This window comes from Podarcis muralis, chromosome 10, assembly GCF_964188315.1.
Source record: "Podarcis muralis chromosome 10, rPodMur119.hap1.1, whole genome shotgun sequence".
Taxonomy (NCBI): domain Eukaryota; kingdom Metazoa; phylum Chordata; class Lepidosauria; order Squamata; family Lacertidae; genus Podarcis; species Podarcis muralis.
This window is the reverse complement of record NC_135664.1, coordinates 75,478,478-75,494,454: the sequence shown is the minus strand read 5'-3', so window position 1 is coordinate 75,494,454 and position 15,977 is coordinate 75,478,478. Positions and strand designations below refer to the sequence as shown.

Genomic DNA, 15,977 nt, shown 5'->3' with positions numbered 1-15,977 from the left:
GATTGTAGGTATTTATGCACCAAATGAAAGAAAATCAGAGTTTTTTAAGAAGTTACATGAGACTCTGATGGATTACATGGACTATAATATGATCCTGATGGGAGATATGAATGGAGTGGTGTCTACAAATATGGACAAGGCACAGAGACATTTAGTCACCAAAGATGGTAGACTACCAAAAACCTTTTTTGACATGTCTGAAAATATGGACTTAGTTGACATCTGGAGACTGAAGAACCCTCTGGGAAGAGAGGGAACTTTCTTCTCTGAGGCTAAAATGACATGGACAAGAATTGACCAAATCTGGGTAACCAGGGGATTGGCTCCGAAGATCAGCAAAGTGGAGATTTGCCCCAAAACTTGCTCTGACTATAACGCTGTGAAGATGAAAATGAAATTGATGCCAATTGGGTCCTTTAGATGGAGGATGAATGATACTTTGTTTAGGAATTAAGAGGTGACCAAGAAGGCCCCAAAAATTCTAAGAGACTATTTTGAGATAATTATGAACACTACAGTCGAAAAAAGAGTAATTTGGGACGCAAGTAAAGCTGTTATGAGAGGATTCTTAATACAACAGAACGCAATTAAGAAGAGAACACAGAATGAAAAAAAGGATAAAATCCTGGGGAAAATAAAGGAAGGAGAGAAGAAACTGAGAGCAAAACCAAAGTCACAGGAGATCCTGAAAGAGATAAAGTTATATCAAGTACAATATATGAAGCTGATGAATCAGGAAATAGAATGTAAGATTAAACAGATGAGACAAAAGACATTTGAATCGGCAAATAAGTGTGGGAAATTGTTGGCCTGGCAAATGAAAAAAAGACAAAAACTCAATACTATTACGAATTTGGAAGTGGAAGGAAAGAATATACAGAACCCAGTGGAGATTAGGAAGTGTTTCCAGAGATATTTTAAACAACTTTATACACAGGAGAAGCAAAAAGAAATGGACATTGATTGATTTCTGAAAATCAATGGACTATACAAAATCTCTCAGGAAAAACAGTTAATGTTGAATTATAAAATAACGGATCAGGAGGTGGAAGGGGCCATCCAGAATATGCAATTAGGTAAATCTCCAGGACCAGGTGGTTTGACTTCAAGATATTACAGATCTTTGAAAGAATGGTTAGTACAACCACTGAAGGAAGTCTGTAATGAAATATTGGAAGGGAAAAAGGCACCAGAGTCGTGGAAGAAAGCTTATATCACACTTATACCAAAACAGAGACTGAAAGGACACAGCTTAAAAACTATCGCCCCATATCGCTGCTTAATGTGGATTACAAAATTTTTGCAGACATTTTGGCTAAAAGATTTAAAAAGGTGTTAGCAGAAGAAATTCATAAAGACCAAGCGGGCTTTCTCCCGGGCAGACATTTGTCTGACAACATGAGGAATATAATTAATATTCTAGAAAAACTACAAGTGAATATCAATACTAAGGCAGTTTTGATATTTGTGGATGTGGAGAAAGCCTTTGACAACATTTCTTGGAGTTTTATGAAGAAGAATCTACAGGGGATGGGGGTAGGCCAAGCTATTGAAAATGGTATAGATGCAATTTATTCAGAACAAAAGGCAAAATTAATTGTGAACAATGTAGTGACAGAAGAGTTTAAGATTGAGAAAGGGACAAGACAAGGTTGCCCAATTTCTCCACTGCTTTTTATATCGGTCCTTGAGGTTTTGCTAAATATGATTAGAAAGGACCAAGAGGTTAAAGGTATACAAGTGGGAGATAAACAGTACAAACTGAAAGCATTTGCTGATGATTTAGTATTGACTTTACAGGAACCAGAATCCAGTACTAAAAGGGTATTGGAACTGATTCAAGAATTTGGACAGGTAGCAGGTTTTAAGTTGAACAAGATGAAAACTAAAGTTTTAGAGAAAAACTTAACTGGGAATGAGAGAGAGAAGTTCCAGGAGGAGACAGGACTAACATTGGTCAAGAAAGTGAAATATTTAGGGGTTAATATGACTGCCAAAAATGTGAATTTATTTAAGGATAATTATGAAAAATGTTGGGTTGAAGTGAAAAAGGATTTAGAAATATGGACAAATTTGAAGTTATCATTGTTAGGCCGAATTGCTGTGATAAAAATGAATGTGTTGCCAAGGATGTTGTTTTTGTTTCAAACATTGCAAATTCTGGATAAGATGGATTGTTTCAAGAAGTGGCAGAAAGATATTTCCAGATTTGTCTGGCAGGGCAAGAAGCCTCAAATAAAATTTAAGATATTAACTGATGCTAAAGAAAGAGGTGGATTTGCCCTGCCAGACCTTAAACTTTATTATGAATCTGCTGCTTTTTGCTGGCTGAGGGAATGGCTGCTTCTTGAAAACACTGACGTGTTGGATTTGGAAGGTTTCAATAATGCATTTGGTTGGCATTCATATTTGTGGTACGATAAGGTAAAAGCACATAAAGCATTCAAAAATCATATTGTTAGAAAAGCATTGTTTAATGTTTGGATAAGATATAAGGATTTGTTAGAAAAGAAAACCCTAAGGTGGTTGTCACCAATGGAAGCGAAGGCACAGAAAAAACTCAATATGGAGGCCAAATGGCCGAAATATTGGGAAATTCTGGAACAAGATGGAGACAGAATAAAACTGCAGAGTTTTGAAAAATTGAAAAACAAAGTGCGAGATTGGCTCCATTATTATTATTATTTAAAAAATGATATTTATTGAAAATTTTAAAATTACAAAGAAAAAGAAGGAAAAAACAAGAAAAAGAGAAAAAGAAAGACAACAGTAGATAAAAGTAACAATTAAACAATACAAATCAATAGAAACCAAAATCAAAAAGAAAAAACAAAACACACACTACAACACAATCAAAAAACAAAAATATACAACAAATTTAAAAACAAATCCAATATTCCCAAATCCTTAACTTTCATTAACTTATTTCATCGACCTCCTCACACCTCCGTTTTTTGTATTCTAGTTGTTAATTATCTCAGCAAATCCTTTCCATCTTTCACAATATTCTGTCAATAAATTACCTTAATCTATTTTAATCTTATTTTACCATAAAAAACCCGAAAACTTAAAACTTAAATCTTACTTATACCGAATTCTTTTAACCATAACATATTCTTACATAACATATTCTTATCTCATTATACATGACTAAGCCATTTTTCACCTTCTCACCCCTTGCCTTTTCCTGGAAGACCTATTGCAGTCGTTAAGAGTCGTCAACAGGCTCATCTCAGCTATCTTCCAATCTCCCATTCCCACCACCCTTCTGAGTAATACCCCTCCCCACCTTCTCACTATATAGAAGGATCTGGCAACTTCTGTTTCAGTGTATCTGAAGAAGTGTGCATGCACACGAGAGCTCATACCTAGAACTAACTTAATTGGTCTTTAAGGTGCTACTGGAAGGAATTTTTTTAAATTCTTACATAATTCTTTTAAACATTTCTGCTAAAGCCAAATAATTTCATTCCAACATTTTTCTAATACTCATTAATTTTACAATACTTTTTTAAATAAATTTTTAAAACTTTCTTCCAATCTTCATCCATCGTCTCTTCTCCTGGTCTCGGGTTTTGTGAGTCCTTTCTATCCCATCCATCTAGTCCATCAACCTGGTGACCTTATATCCGAGGCTCTTAGGTCTTTTCCATGTCCCTTCCGCAGGTCTTCTTCATGTGATCACCAATAGTCAGCATGGATTTCTGAAAAATAAGTCATGTCACACTAACCTGATCTCGTTTTTTGACAGAATTACAAGCCTGGTAGATGAAGGGAACACAGTGGATGTAGCCTACCTTGATTTCAGCAAGGCATTTGACAAGGTGCCCCATGATATTCTTGTAAAGATGCTGGTAAAATGCGGTCTTGACTCTGCTACCACTCAGTAGATTTGTAACTGGCTGACTGACCGAACCCAAAGGGTGCTCATCAATGGTTCCTCTTCATCCTGGAAAAGAGTGACTAGTGGGGTGCCACAGGGTTCTGTCTTGGGCCTGGTCTTATTCAACATCTTTATCAACGACTTGGATGATGGACTCAAGGGCATCCTGATCAAATTTGCAGATGACACCAAAGTGGGAGGGGTGGCTAACACCCCGGAGGACAGAATCACACTTCAAAACAACCTTGACAGATTAGGGAACTGGGCCAAAACAAACAAGATGAACTTTAACAGGGAGAAATGTAAAGTATTGCACTTGGGCAAAAAATATATATGAGAGGCACAAATACAAGATGGGTGACACCTGGCTTGAGAGCAGTACATGTGAAAAGGATCTAGGAGTCTTGGTTGACCACAAACTTGACATGAGCCAACAGTGTGATGCGGCAGCTAAAAAAGCCAATGCAATTCTGGGCTGCATCAATAGGAGTATAGCATCTAGATCAAGGGAAGTAATAGTGCCACTGTATTCTGCTCTGGTCAGACCTCACCTGGAATACTGTGTCCAGTTCTGGGCACCACAATTCAAACTGGAACGTGTCCAGAGGAGGGCAACCAAAATGGTCAAAGGCCTGGAAACGATGCCTTATGAGGAACGGCTAAGGGAGCTGGGCATGTTTATCCTGGAGAAGAGGAGGTTAAGGGGTGATATGATAGCCATGTTCAAATATATAAAAGGATGTCACATAGAGGAGGGAGAAAGGTTGTTTTCTGCTGCTCCAGAGAAGCGGACACGGAGCAATGGATCCAAACTACAAGAAAGAAGATTCCACCTAAACATTAGGAAGAACTCCCTGACAGTAAGAGCTGTTCGACCGTGGAATTTGCTGCCAAGGAGTGTGGTGGAGTCTCCTTCTTTGGAGGTCTTTAAGCAGAGGCTTGACAACCATATGTCAGGAGTGCTCTGATGGTGTTTCCTGCTTGGCAGGGGGTTGGACTCGATGGCCCTTGTGGTCTCTTCCAGCTCTATGATTCTATGTTTATACATGTACTTTACTTTGTCTTCTGCTCCTTTCACTCTGGGAGACTCCAACTTGACAATATTCTTGTCCCTTCTCGACAAGTCAGCCCCTTTTCCATAGTCAACACTGAAATCCATGTGGTATTTAAAGGCATGTTTCAAGGCCCCTCCAAAATTAGGGCCCCCCACGGCTCCGAGCTCCCCCCGGCCTAAAGCCAGACTTGAAAAATCAAAACATCTCTGCATAGGGGGGTCCATCCAGCCCCCCATCTCCAAACTAAGCAAAACTCCATCTCAGAGTGAAACCCTTGATTTACGTCAACAAAGTCACACAACAGACAAACAACATAAATGTCAAGAAGAACTTTAAGGGTAGAGGTTCAGTCCTATTGGAAGTCCTACATCAACAGAGCCAATGGGGTGTAGTGGTTCAGAGCGATAGACTCGTATTCTTGGGAACCAGGTTCGCATCTCCGCTCCTCCACATGCAGCTGCCGGGTGACCTTGGGCCAGTCACACTTCTCTGAAGTCTCTCAGCCCCACTCACCTCACAGAGTGTTTGTTGTGGGGGAGGAAGGGAAAGGAGAATGTGAGCCGCTTTGAGACTCCTGAAGGGGAGTGATAAAGCGGGATATCAAATCCAAACTCTTCTTCACGGTCAGGAAGAACTTTAAGAGCTGACGCCCTACAAACCAACAAAAAACTCAAAGACGAGAAGCAGTTTAGATGGAAACATCACAGAAAGTGCTTTTGTTACAATGGAGTGTTTATGAAACATCTAGGGAGATCTAAAGGGGAGAACCTGTTTAGATGTATGGAGTGCTTATATGTAAAACTGTATAGTCATGAAATAATGAAGGTAATGTCTCACAACAGTGATTATAATTTTATATGTAAAGTTCATTTTGATAGAGAGGGGGAATCTAGATTGCTGGTGGTGAGGATCAGGGCTTTGTAAAGCAATTGATATTGCAATACAGCGTGAATCACAGTGTGTGTTTCTGGGATGTGCCTGGAAGCAGGAGGCAGAAAGCTTTTCTTCGTGAAGCCCCTGCAGATGCCGAGTTCCTGACTTCCCTCCCAGGCGACAGGAAGCGAAACACACACATCCATTGCCCTGTGTCCTTCCAGCCTCTTTCCTCCCTTGCTCCCTTCTGCCGGTTTGTGTGCCTAACTTACATATCCTGCATGCTGTATTTTTTTACTGCTGAAACTGGATCTGCTCTCAGGAGCAAAGTTTTGTGCCTCACTGGGGACCCAATGAGAACTGTATGCTTTGAAAGCTCAGTAAACTATTACTGAAGAAGTCCTGCTGCCTCTCTGTGTGTTTTTGACCTCAGTGTGGGACTTTCTCTACATATGGCCCCTACCCTGCTGTTACTTGGCTCATGCCCTGGAGTTGCTCTACTCAAGCATGCACCAAACTCTGTCACACACGCCCCACCTCATGATCTCCAAACATTGCTTCTTCACCATAACTTCTCCCCGCCCCCTGTGTCTTCTGAAGAAAATTTAAATTCCGTAATTTAATAGGAGATCTTCCCCCAAGCCTAATTGCAAGAAGGGGAAGGAGGAGCTGCAGGAACCCACCAGAACATTAAAAACACAGATTGAGGTCAACAGAAAGCAAAGCAAAGCCTAATCCAAGAGAAGCCGCTTCAGCTTCCAGCCTTCCACTCCCACAATCGCTGAAGAAGACTTGCCATTTGAGGATGGCAGAGCTGAATGGAAGCGGGCAAGAAAGCCCCACAATCGCTCCTGCTAGAGCAGGGCTAGGCAACCTAAGGCTCGAGGGCCGGATATGGCTCATTCGCCTTCTCAATCCGGCCCGCGGACGGTCCAGGAATCAGCGTGGTTTTTCCATGAGTAGAATGCGTCCTTTTATTTAAAATGCATCTCTGGGTTATTTGTGGGGCATAGGAATTCGTTCATTCCTGGAAGACACAAGATTTACCCACCCGGGAAGAATGGCAGATGAACTGGCGGAAATGACTGGCAGAATCCGAGACCAGGGAGAAGAGTCGGTGGAAGAAGATTGGAAAAAAATTAAAGACTATTTACAGAAACACTGTAAAATTAATAAATGTTAGAAGGATGCTGGAATGAAGTTATATGGCTTTAGCAGAAATGTTATAAAGAATTAAGTAAAAATAGACTGTTAATGGGCTAAAGGGGGAAAAAATAAGGTCAGATTGTGTTAAGATAAATTATGGGACAAAAATTGAGAAAGGTGGAAAGGATTTGCTGAAATAGCTAATTGAACTAGAATACAAAAAAGGGAGGTGTGAGGAGGTCGTCGAAACAAGTAAATGAAAGATAAGACATGGAAATATTGGATGCGTTTTTAATTGTTTCTGTTTTTGTTTTTGTTTTGTTAAGATAAGTAGTGTTTTCTGTTTTATATGTATTGTATTGTATTGTATTGTATTGTATTGTTTTGCTTTGTTTCCTTTTTTTCTTTTTTCTGTAATTTCTAAACTCTTAATAAACATTATTTTTTTTTAAAAAAAGGAATTCGGACACTGTATTTTGAAGGGGGGGGCCCTTCAAAATACAGTCCGGCCCACACATGGTCTGAGGGACGGTGGACCGGCCCACGGCTGAAAAAGGTTGCTGACCCCTGTGCTAGAGGAATAGGGGCAGTGACCCCTATACTCAAAGGCGACGGCCAGGAAGGAACTCCTCCCCACCCTTGCCACATGCAGCTGGGCTCACTTGCCAGAGCCACCTCGAGGGCCTGACTACATTTCCCATTTATGTATATGGGAAAGGGGGGGGATTCTCGGTTATGTTTCTGAGATTGTTATTAAGAAAATGTATGCTCCCAAAAGTGTAAAGCCCTGGCTCTAACGTGGTCATGTTGATACAAAATCGTACTGTGTAATGCTTTGAATGTGCTACTGAAACAGACTTTGTAAAACTTTGTGCAAAATAGCTGGAACTAAGTGAAACAGTTGCTGTCATGACAGACCCAATATAGACCACCCCACACTGCCATCCAGTGGCTCCACAGTGAAAAACACACCCATTCATGACTAAGGCACATTTACTGAATAAGCCATTCTTCAAACAAAGTAACAACCTTTCACAAATAAAGACTGACTTCTCCCGGTCCCAATCGGACACAAAGCTGGGAACATCTTAGCACAACATTCTAATTATTGCTTCCAGTGCTGGTGCCTCTGGCGTGTCCATTCCTGCAACATCACAAAAGGGACAGCCATTAACAGAATGGGTTCAGCCCAGACACTGGCACCAGGTACTTTGCAAACACATAAATAATAAACACATCACTATCGCCCTCCACTTCACAAAGGATCCTTAGCTGTAACCTCACGCTGGGGCACCTCCTCTCTGACGTCCTCCGTGACAGATCTACGAGGGCGGGAAAAGGTGGGGTGGACAACCTTTTCTGAAATTTATAAACGTATGGTCTTTCTTTTGTTCAGAGTTCCCCCCTTCCTCCTGCGTGAGTGCCTTGAGACCCTGCTGCAGAAGGTCTATTAATAAAAGATCAGGGAGGACGCGGGTGGAACTGTGGTCTATGTGTGAATCTTCAGGGAGACAGAAGAGGATATATTGTTTAATAATATCCTATATAACTTGCGCTAGGAAGTTCTATAACTTAGCAGAGTTTTACATTCCCCTATTAAACTCTCAGTCACCACTCAAGCTGCCACATTCTGGATTGATTGCAGTTTCCGGGTTACCTTCAAAGGTAGCCCCACATAGAGCGCATTGTAGTAGTCCAAGCGGGAGATAACCAGAGCATGCACCACTCTGGCGAGACAGTCTGTGGGCAGGTGGGGTCTTAGCATACACTTCTTTGAAGTCACACTTCTTTGAAGTCTCTCAGCCCCACTCATCTCACAGAGTGTTTGCTGTGGGGGAGGAAGGGAAAGGAGAATGTTAGCCGCTTTGAGACTCCTGAAGGGGAGTGAAAGGCGGGATATCATAGAATCATAGAGTTGGACTAGACCTCAAGGGCCATCGAGTCCAACCCCCTGCCAAGCAGGAAACACCATCAGAGCACTCCTGACATATGGTTGTCAAGCCTCTGCTTAAAGACCTCCAAAGTAGGAGACTCCACCACACTCCTTGGCAGCAAATTCCACTGTCAAACAGCTCTTACTGTCAGGAAGTTCTTCCTAATGTTTAGGTGGAATCTTCTTTCTTGTAGTTTGGATCCATTGCTCCGTGTCCACTTCTCTGGAGCAGCAGAAAACAACCTTTCTCCCTCCTCTATGTGACATCCTTTTATATATTTGAACATGGCTATCATATCACCCCTTAACCTCCTCTTCTCCAGGCTAAACATGCCCAGCTCCCTTAGCCGTTCCTCATAAGGCATCGTTTCCAGGCCTTTGACCATTTTGGTTGCCCTCCTCTGGACACGTTCCAGTTTGTCAGTGTCCTTCTTGAACTGTGGTGCCCAGAACTGGACACAGTACTCCAGGTGAGGTCTGACCAGAGCAGAATACAGTGGCACTATTACTTCACTTGATCTAGATGCTATACTCCTATTGATGCAGCCCAGAATTGCATTGGCTTTTTGAGCTGCCGTGTCACACTGTTGGCTCATGTCAATTTTGTGGTCAACCAAGACTCCTAGATCCTTTTCACATGTACTGCTCTCAAGCCAGGTGTCACCCATCTTGTATTTGTGCCTCTCATTTTTTTTGCCCAAGTGCAATACTTTACATTTCTCCCTGTTAAAGTTCATCTTGTTTGTTTTGGCCCAGTTCTCTAATCTGTCAAGGTCGTTTTGAAGTGTGATCCTGTCCTCTGGGGTGTTAGCCACCCCTCCCAGTTTGGTGTCATCTGCAAATTTGATCAGGATGCCCTATCAAATCTTCTTCTTCTTCTAGCCTGCGTACCAGATGGAGCTGGTAGACAGCTGCCCTGGACACCGAATTGGCCTGCACCTCCATGGACAGCTGTGAGTCCAAAATGACTCCCAGGCTGCGCACCTGGTCCTTCAGGGGCACAGTTACCCCATTCAGGACCAAGGAGTTCTCCACACCATCCTGCCCCCTATCCCCCCAAAACAGTACTTCTGTCTTGTCAGGATTCAACCTCAATCCATTAGCCGCCATCCATCCTCCAACCGCCTCCAGACACTCACACAGGACCTTCACTGCCCTCACTGGTTCTGATTTAAAAGAGAAGTAGAGCTGGGTATCATCCGCATATGGATGAACACCCAGCCCAAACCCCCTGATGATCTCTCCCAGCGGCTTCATGTGGATGTTGAAAAGCATGGGGGAGAGGACGGAAGCCTGAGGCTCCCCACAAGTGAGAGCCCAGGGGTCTGAACACTCATCCCCCAACACCACTTTCTGAACACGGCCCAGGAGGAAGGAGCGGAACCACTGTATGACAGTGTCCCCAGCTCCCAGCCCCTTTAGACGGCCCAGAAGGATGTTATGGTTGATGGTATCAAAAGCCGCTGAGAGATCCAGCAGAACTAGGAAACAGCTCTCACCTCGTCTCTAGCCCTCTGGAGACTCCTTTTGCATTTATAAGTGCTATTAAATGTTGCTTCCAGTGCACAAAATTTTATTCATTCAGCATAGGCATTTCTTGCCCTGAATCACTATCAAAAGCTACACTGGCCATCTCAAAATTCAAAAATTCAAAAATATACAAAATTTCAAAACCTCTCAAAATCAAAATATCAAAAAATCTCAAAATACAAAACAAATCTTCACTGCCTTAGGTCACTGTGAACTCTGAGGGACTGGGGGGGAGGGTGCTTAATCCCCACTACACTATGGAACAAAGGACCATGTGCTTACCAGGAAGTATGCTCAGAAAAATACTTTTCTGCTTAGGATCTCAATCCTTTGCAATCCTTCAAAAATACGCAATGCTGGGGCCAATAACCCTTTGTGGGAATGTTCAGAGAGGCAGGAGAGGATATATTGTTTAATATACTTCCTAACTTGCGCTAGCAAGTTCTTTAACTTAGCAGAGTTTTGCATTCCCCTTTTAAACACACAGTGGTTAGCTTGTTGCAAGCTTGTTTCAGCTTCTCAATATAAGATTCCTGGTAATTTCCTTTATATCCCTCTTAAAAAGAATAGACACAACATAATCTTGTGTAAAGTATATAAAAGACGTTTACTCACACATTCAGTTCACAGATGGATCCCTGAAGGCAGACTTAGTTACAAAGTATATACATGTGGCTCTACCTCATATGAGGGGTTGATCCCAGTGACTGCAGACTGTCACTCACTGCAGCTCACATGGCGAAAGCAAGATGGAGAGAGAGAGAAGGGGTGCTGCTTGCCATGTGCTTTTGTTACCTGAACAGGTAAGGTCACGGCCACCTCTAGTCACATGCTAAAGGAAGTTTGTCTCAGTCAGAAGGAAACAGGATGTTTTCGACTGACTGGACCAAACATCCCCTTGCATGTCCAATCTAGAAAAACTAGGAATGTTGTACTTGACTGCTATCTATGTATCACAGTCTAAACCACTGAGCCTCTTGGGCTTGCTGACCAGCGGTTCGAATCCCCGTGATGGGGTGAGCTCCCATTGCTCTGTCCCAGCTCCTGCCAACCTAGCAGTTCGAAAGCATGCCAGTGCGAGTAGATAAATCGGTACCGCTGCGGTGGGAAGCTAAGCGGCATTTCAGTGCACTCTGGTTTCCGTCACGGTGTCCTGTTGTGCCAGAAGCAGTTTAGTCATGCTGGCGACATGACCCAGGAACCTATCTGTGGACAAAGGGCGGCTTCCTGGGCCTGAAAGCAAAATGAACGTCACAACCCATAGTCACCTTTGACTGGACTTAACTTTACCCTTTTTACCATAATAAAAGATCAGACTTAGCAGTCGCTTTGCTCCAGCATTACTCTGGTTGGTCTCTGTTAGTTTCTCCAACCGATGGGAGACTTATGGTTTCCTAGACGGGCTCCTCGTGCATCCCTTAAGGAGGAGTTGTTTTACAATCTTTTTCACCATCATCCCTGACCACTAGTCTTGCTAGCTAGGGGTGATGGGAGCTGTAGTCCAAAAACAGCTGGAGACCCAAGTTTGGGAAACCCTGTTCTCCCTGAAGGACAAAGGAGCGTTCACTTGCATCAGAACGTCAGATGAGCCCTGCAGGATCAGGCCCAAGGGGCCCCTGTGGAGGGACTGCAGCTTCCCCGCACGTGAAGGAGCTGTAGGGTGAAGGTGCCGTAGGAGCCATGGGGAGGCAGGCAGTATGTGGGGGGGGGGAGTGGAGGAACCAGCGAGAAGGAGTTTCTGGAGCCTCTACAGCCCCCTCCCCGCCTGCTCCCTCAAGGTTTCCTCTCCCCTTCTCATTTCAAGGATTGGGGCATCTCAGCCCCTCGGGGTTGCTTGGCTTGGGGGGCAGGGATCTATTTTGTTTGCTGAGGGCAGGAGTCACAATCCTGTCACATTGTGTTGTGTCTGGCTTTTAGGTAAGGGGGTGAGGCTCAGGTGGGAAAGAGTTGATAAGGAAAATATCCCGGGGTGCGGATTTACTCCGCTGCCCAGCTCCTCAGGTTCCCACTCCCAGCAGGTCTCTCTGGGGTCAGCAAAAGAAGGAGCCTCCAGACAAGTTAAAGATGCAAAACAGCAGTCAGCTGACCTGATCTTTATTTGTTGCAACAAGGTTCAAACACACCAAGAGTAGGAACCCTGAGCATGGGTTTTCACATACTTTTAAGACCTCTCCCCATTTCCCATAATACACTACCAACAGCATCATTGATACGTCACAAATATGTCACAAAGTAGGAGTCTTTGGCAATTAGAAACATGAGTCTGTCGCCCATCCCTTCAATATCCCCAGGTTCCCACACATTTTAACTTCCTTCTTCCCCAAAGAATGTTGTTGTTTAATCCTTTAGTCGGATCCGACTCTTCGTGACCCCCTGGACCAGAGCACGCCAGGCCCTCCTGTCTTCCACTGCCTCCCGCAGTTTGGTCAAACTCATGCTGGTAGCTTCGAGAACACTATCCAACCATCTCGTCCTCTGTCGTCCCCTCCTCCTTGTGCCCTCCATCTTCCCCAACATCAGGGTCTTTTCCAGGGAGTCTTCTCTTCTCATGAGGTGGCCAAACTCTTGGAGCCTCAGCTTCAGGATCTGTCCTTCCAGTGAGCACTAGGGCTGATTTCCTTCAGAATGGAGAGGTTTGATCTTCTTGCAGTCCATGGGACTCTCAAGAGTCTCCTCCAGCACCATAATTCAAAAGCATCAATTCTTCGGCGAACAGCCTTCTTGATGGTCCAGCTCTCACTTCCATACATCACTACTGGGAAAACCAGAGCTTGAACTGTACGGACCTTTGTCGGCAAGGTGATGTCTCTGCTTTTTAAGATGCTGTCTAGGTTTGTCATTGCTTTTCTCTCAAGAAGCAGGCATCGTTTAATTTCATGACCATCTGCAGTGATCATGAAGCCCAAGAAAGTAAGATCTCTCACCGCCTTCATTTCTTCCGTTTCTATTTGCCAGGAGGTGATGGGACCAGTGGCCATGATCTTCGTTTTTTTGATGTTGAGCTTCAGACCATATTTTGCGCTCTCCTCTCTCACCTTCCTTAAAGGGTTCTTTAATTCCTCCTCACTTTCTGCCCTCAAGATTGAGTCATCTGCATATCTGAGGTTGCTGATTTTTCTTCCGGCAATCTTAATTCCGGTTTGGGATTCATCCAGCCCAGCCTTTCGCATGATGAATTCTGCATATAAGTTAAATAAGCAGGGAGACAATATACAGCCCAAAGAACCATAATAGTATTTACCCATCCCCCTAGCTGCAAGGCTTTAATGGGCTTCTCCTTTGAAAGTATCAGAATTCAACCCACCATCCCGATGGATTTCTGCCTGGGGCATGTGCTGCCCTTGATCGCCTCCTGCCTCCTAAGGGATTATGGAGTCAGGGGGAGCCCTGGATCCCCCAATTCCAGAGGAGTCATAAGGCTTTGGAACCCAGGAAATCCGTCAAACCGTTGAATGTTGGCGATTATTTGAAGCTTCTTCAGTTTTCTATACAGTATTTGATAGTCGGAGGAAACAGTCCGATTCATGGTATCGGCTTATTGCTACAATTTTATAGGTTGCTTTTCTGAGCCTCTTTGCCGTTGTGCATGGAAGGTGCCTGTGCAAATGGTCATTGTCCTGGCCTTAGTCAGAGACTGCGTTGGGGACTTGGGGTTTTTGGGGAGTCGTTTAACCGCCCCCCCCCCAATTCCTGGTGTTAATAGCACCAATACCTAAAACGTGGACGGATCTAAGTTCATGGTGTGAGGTGGGGGAGGGAAGGATTTTGCAATGTAAACACTGTTTGTGCGGGATCCCACTTTGCAATTGGATTGCCGGGATCAGCCCCTCTCCCGCTCTCTTGATCCCCAGAAAGAGGAGGGGAGGGGGGAAGCTTCATCTCCTCCCCCCCCCACTCAAACCTTCCCTCCCCTCCCGGCACATCCTCCTCTCACCCCGCCCCCACCACCCCAAATCCCTCCCCCAATACATTGCTCCTCCTCCTCCTCCAATCCGGCTTCTGCTCCGGGAATGGGGGGGGGGGGTGAGCCCCCCTCCCAACCTGCCTGCTTCTGCCGGACGTGGAGCTTCCACTCCGGATTGCTGCTCTGACCCATAGCTCTAGGGGCGCGCTTTCGGAAAGGGGAGGAGGGGCGACAGGGAAACCCCCCCCCCGGATGTTGCAGGAAAGGAAAGGAGAATCGGGAGGGAGGACAAAGAGGTAACGGGGTCGCGGAGGAGAGGGGAGAGAAGGATCCAGAGACCCCCGCCAGCTCCCCAAAGCGCCTTCCGTGGGCCCCGTGGCAGGGCCTGGATCCCGGCACGTGTGCTGCGAAGGGGGCTTTCCTTGGCCCCTTAGGCGCCTTGGCAGGGGCGGACATGGAGCCCCCACCCAGGGGGTCCCCACGAGGGCCTCCTTGCCCCGTTTCCCATACGCAGGCATCCCCCGGGCGCTGTGGGGTTCCCGGGAAGAGAGTCGGGCCTGGAAAGGATTAACGGGCGCTACAGACCCCACCCCGTCCCTCCCCATCTCGTCTTGGGGTGGCCCCTCCGGATGGAAAGATGGGGCGCGCATGGCGAGGATTGGGCCGGGCCAAGGGGGCCTCTGGGTGCAGGGGAGACTCTGGGAGAGAGGCAGGGGGTCGAGGAAGTGGGGGGGGGGGAGGGAGGGGAGCATCCCAGCAGCATTGGGGGGGGGAGAGCTAGGAAGACCAGTCTTTGGGGAGACATCTCCATCGTGGTGCCCGCAGGGATTCTCTGGAGGGGCCACCTTGGCTTCTCCCTCCCTCCCAGGAATGGGCCACCCCTTCAAGGCGACCAGAGAGGGATCCCTGGAAAGTGGGGGGTCATATCCCCCCACCTCTTCCTTCCTGTAATCTCCATCCTCTTCCCACCCCATAAGCCCCTGCCCTGTCCGGACGCAGCGGTTCTTCCAATTCCAGCCATTGTTCCCCTGGAGAGGAGAGGAAATCCCGAGAGGAAGAGGGGAGAGGCCTTCTCAGAAGCGGCTCTTGGTTTCCGCAATCCCACCCAGGAAGCAGCCAGAAACCTTTTCCTCTCTCTCAGGCTTCCATCTTTATTGTCTTTTCCACTGAGGATGAGGATAATGTACACCTGTCATCAGAAACAGGGGTGCAGAGTCCATGGAATGGCTCTCAGGATTGATACAGAAGTTGCACCTCAAAAGCATTTCTGTTCCTCTTATTGTTCATAGGCAATGCCAGAGTGACTGACAAGATGAGATACAACCCATCATCATCTGATGACAGCGAGTGCATGAATCTTCCCAGTCAAAGGACCCATTTTCATGATAGACAGTGCCTGTGGCTGGAGGCTCTACACACCGGGTGTGCCTGTGGAGGCCAAAGACTGCCAGTATTAGCACAGGTGAGGTGTGTGACCTCCCCAAATGTACAGACTGTATGTGAATGAGAGTTTTTGGGTGGGATTATAGTTTATGGCAACCCTGTGATTTTCTCCATCCATAACATTTTGTAAGCTAATATTGCAGTATGAATTTCAAAATAACTTTAAAAAATCACAAGATGATGATGATGATGATGATGATAATAATAATA

General features: G+C 45.2%; 1 protein-coding gene across 4 annotated transcripts in view; it reads left to right on the top strand.

Annotated features, from left to right (window-relative positions):
• LOC114605709 (uncharacterized) overlaps positions 1 to 15,977 on the top strand; it is a 74,130-nt gene that overhangs the window by 38,323 nt on the left and 19,830 nt on the right. The window contains exons 1-2 of one of the 4 annotated variants that reach the window (XM_077935515.1): positions 14,327 to 14,620; positions 15,614 to 15,786. The exons of the other annotated variants lie outside the window; for them this stretch is intronic. The gene's annotated coding sequence lies outside the window, so the exon portion shown is untranslated. Of the gene's footprint in view, positions 1 to 14,326; positions 14,621 to 15,613; positions 15,787 to 15,977 lie in introns of those variants that run through there. 4 annotated transcript variants of the gene reach the window in all.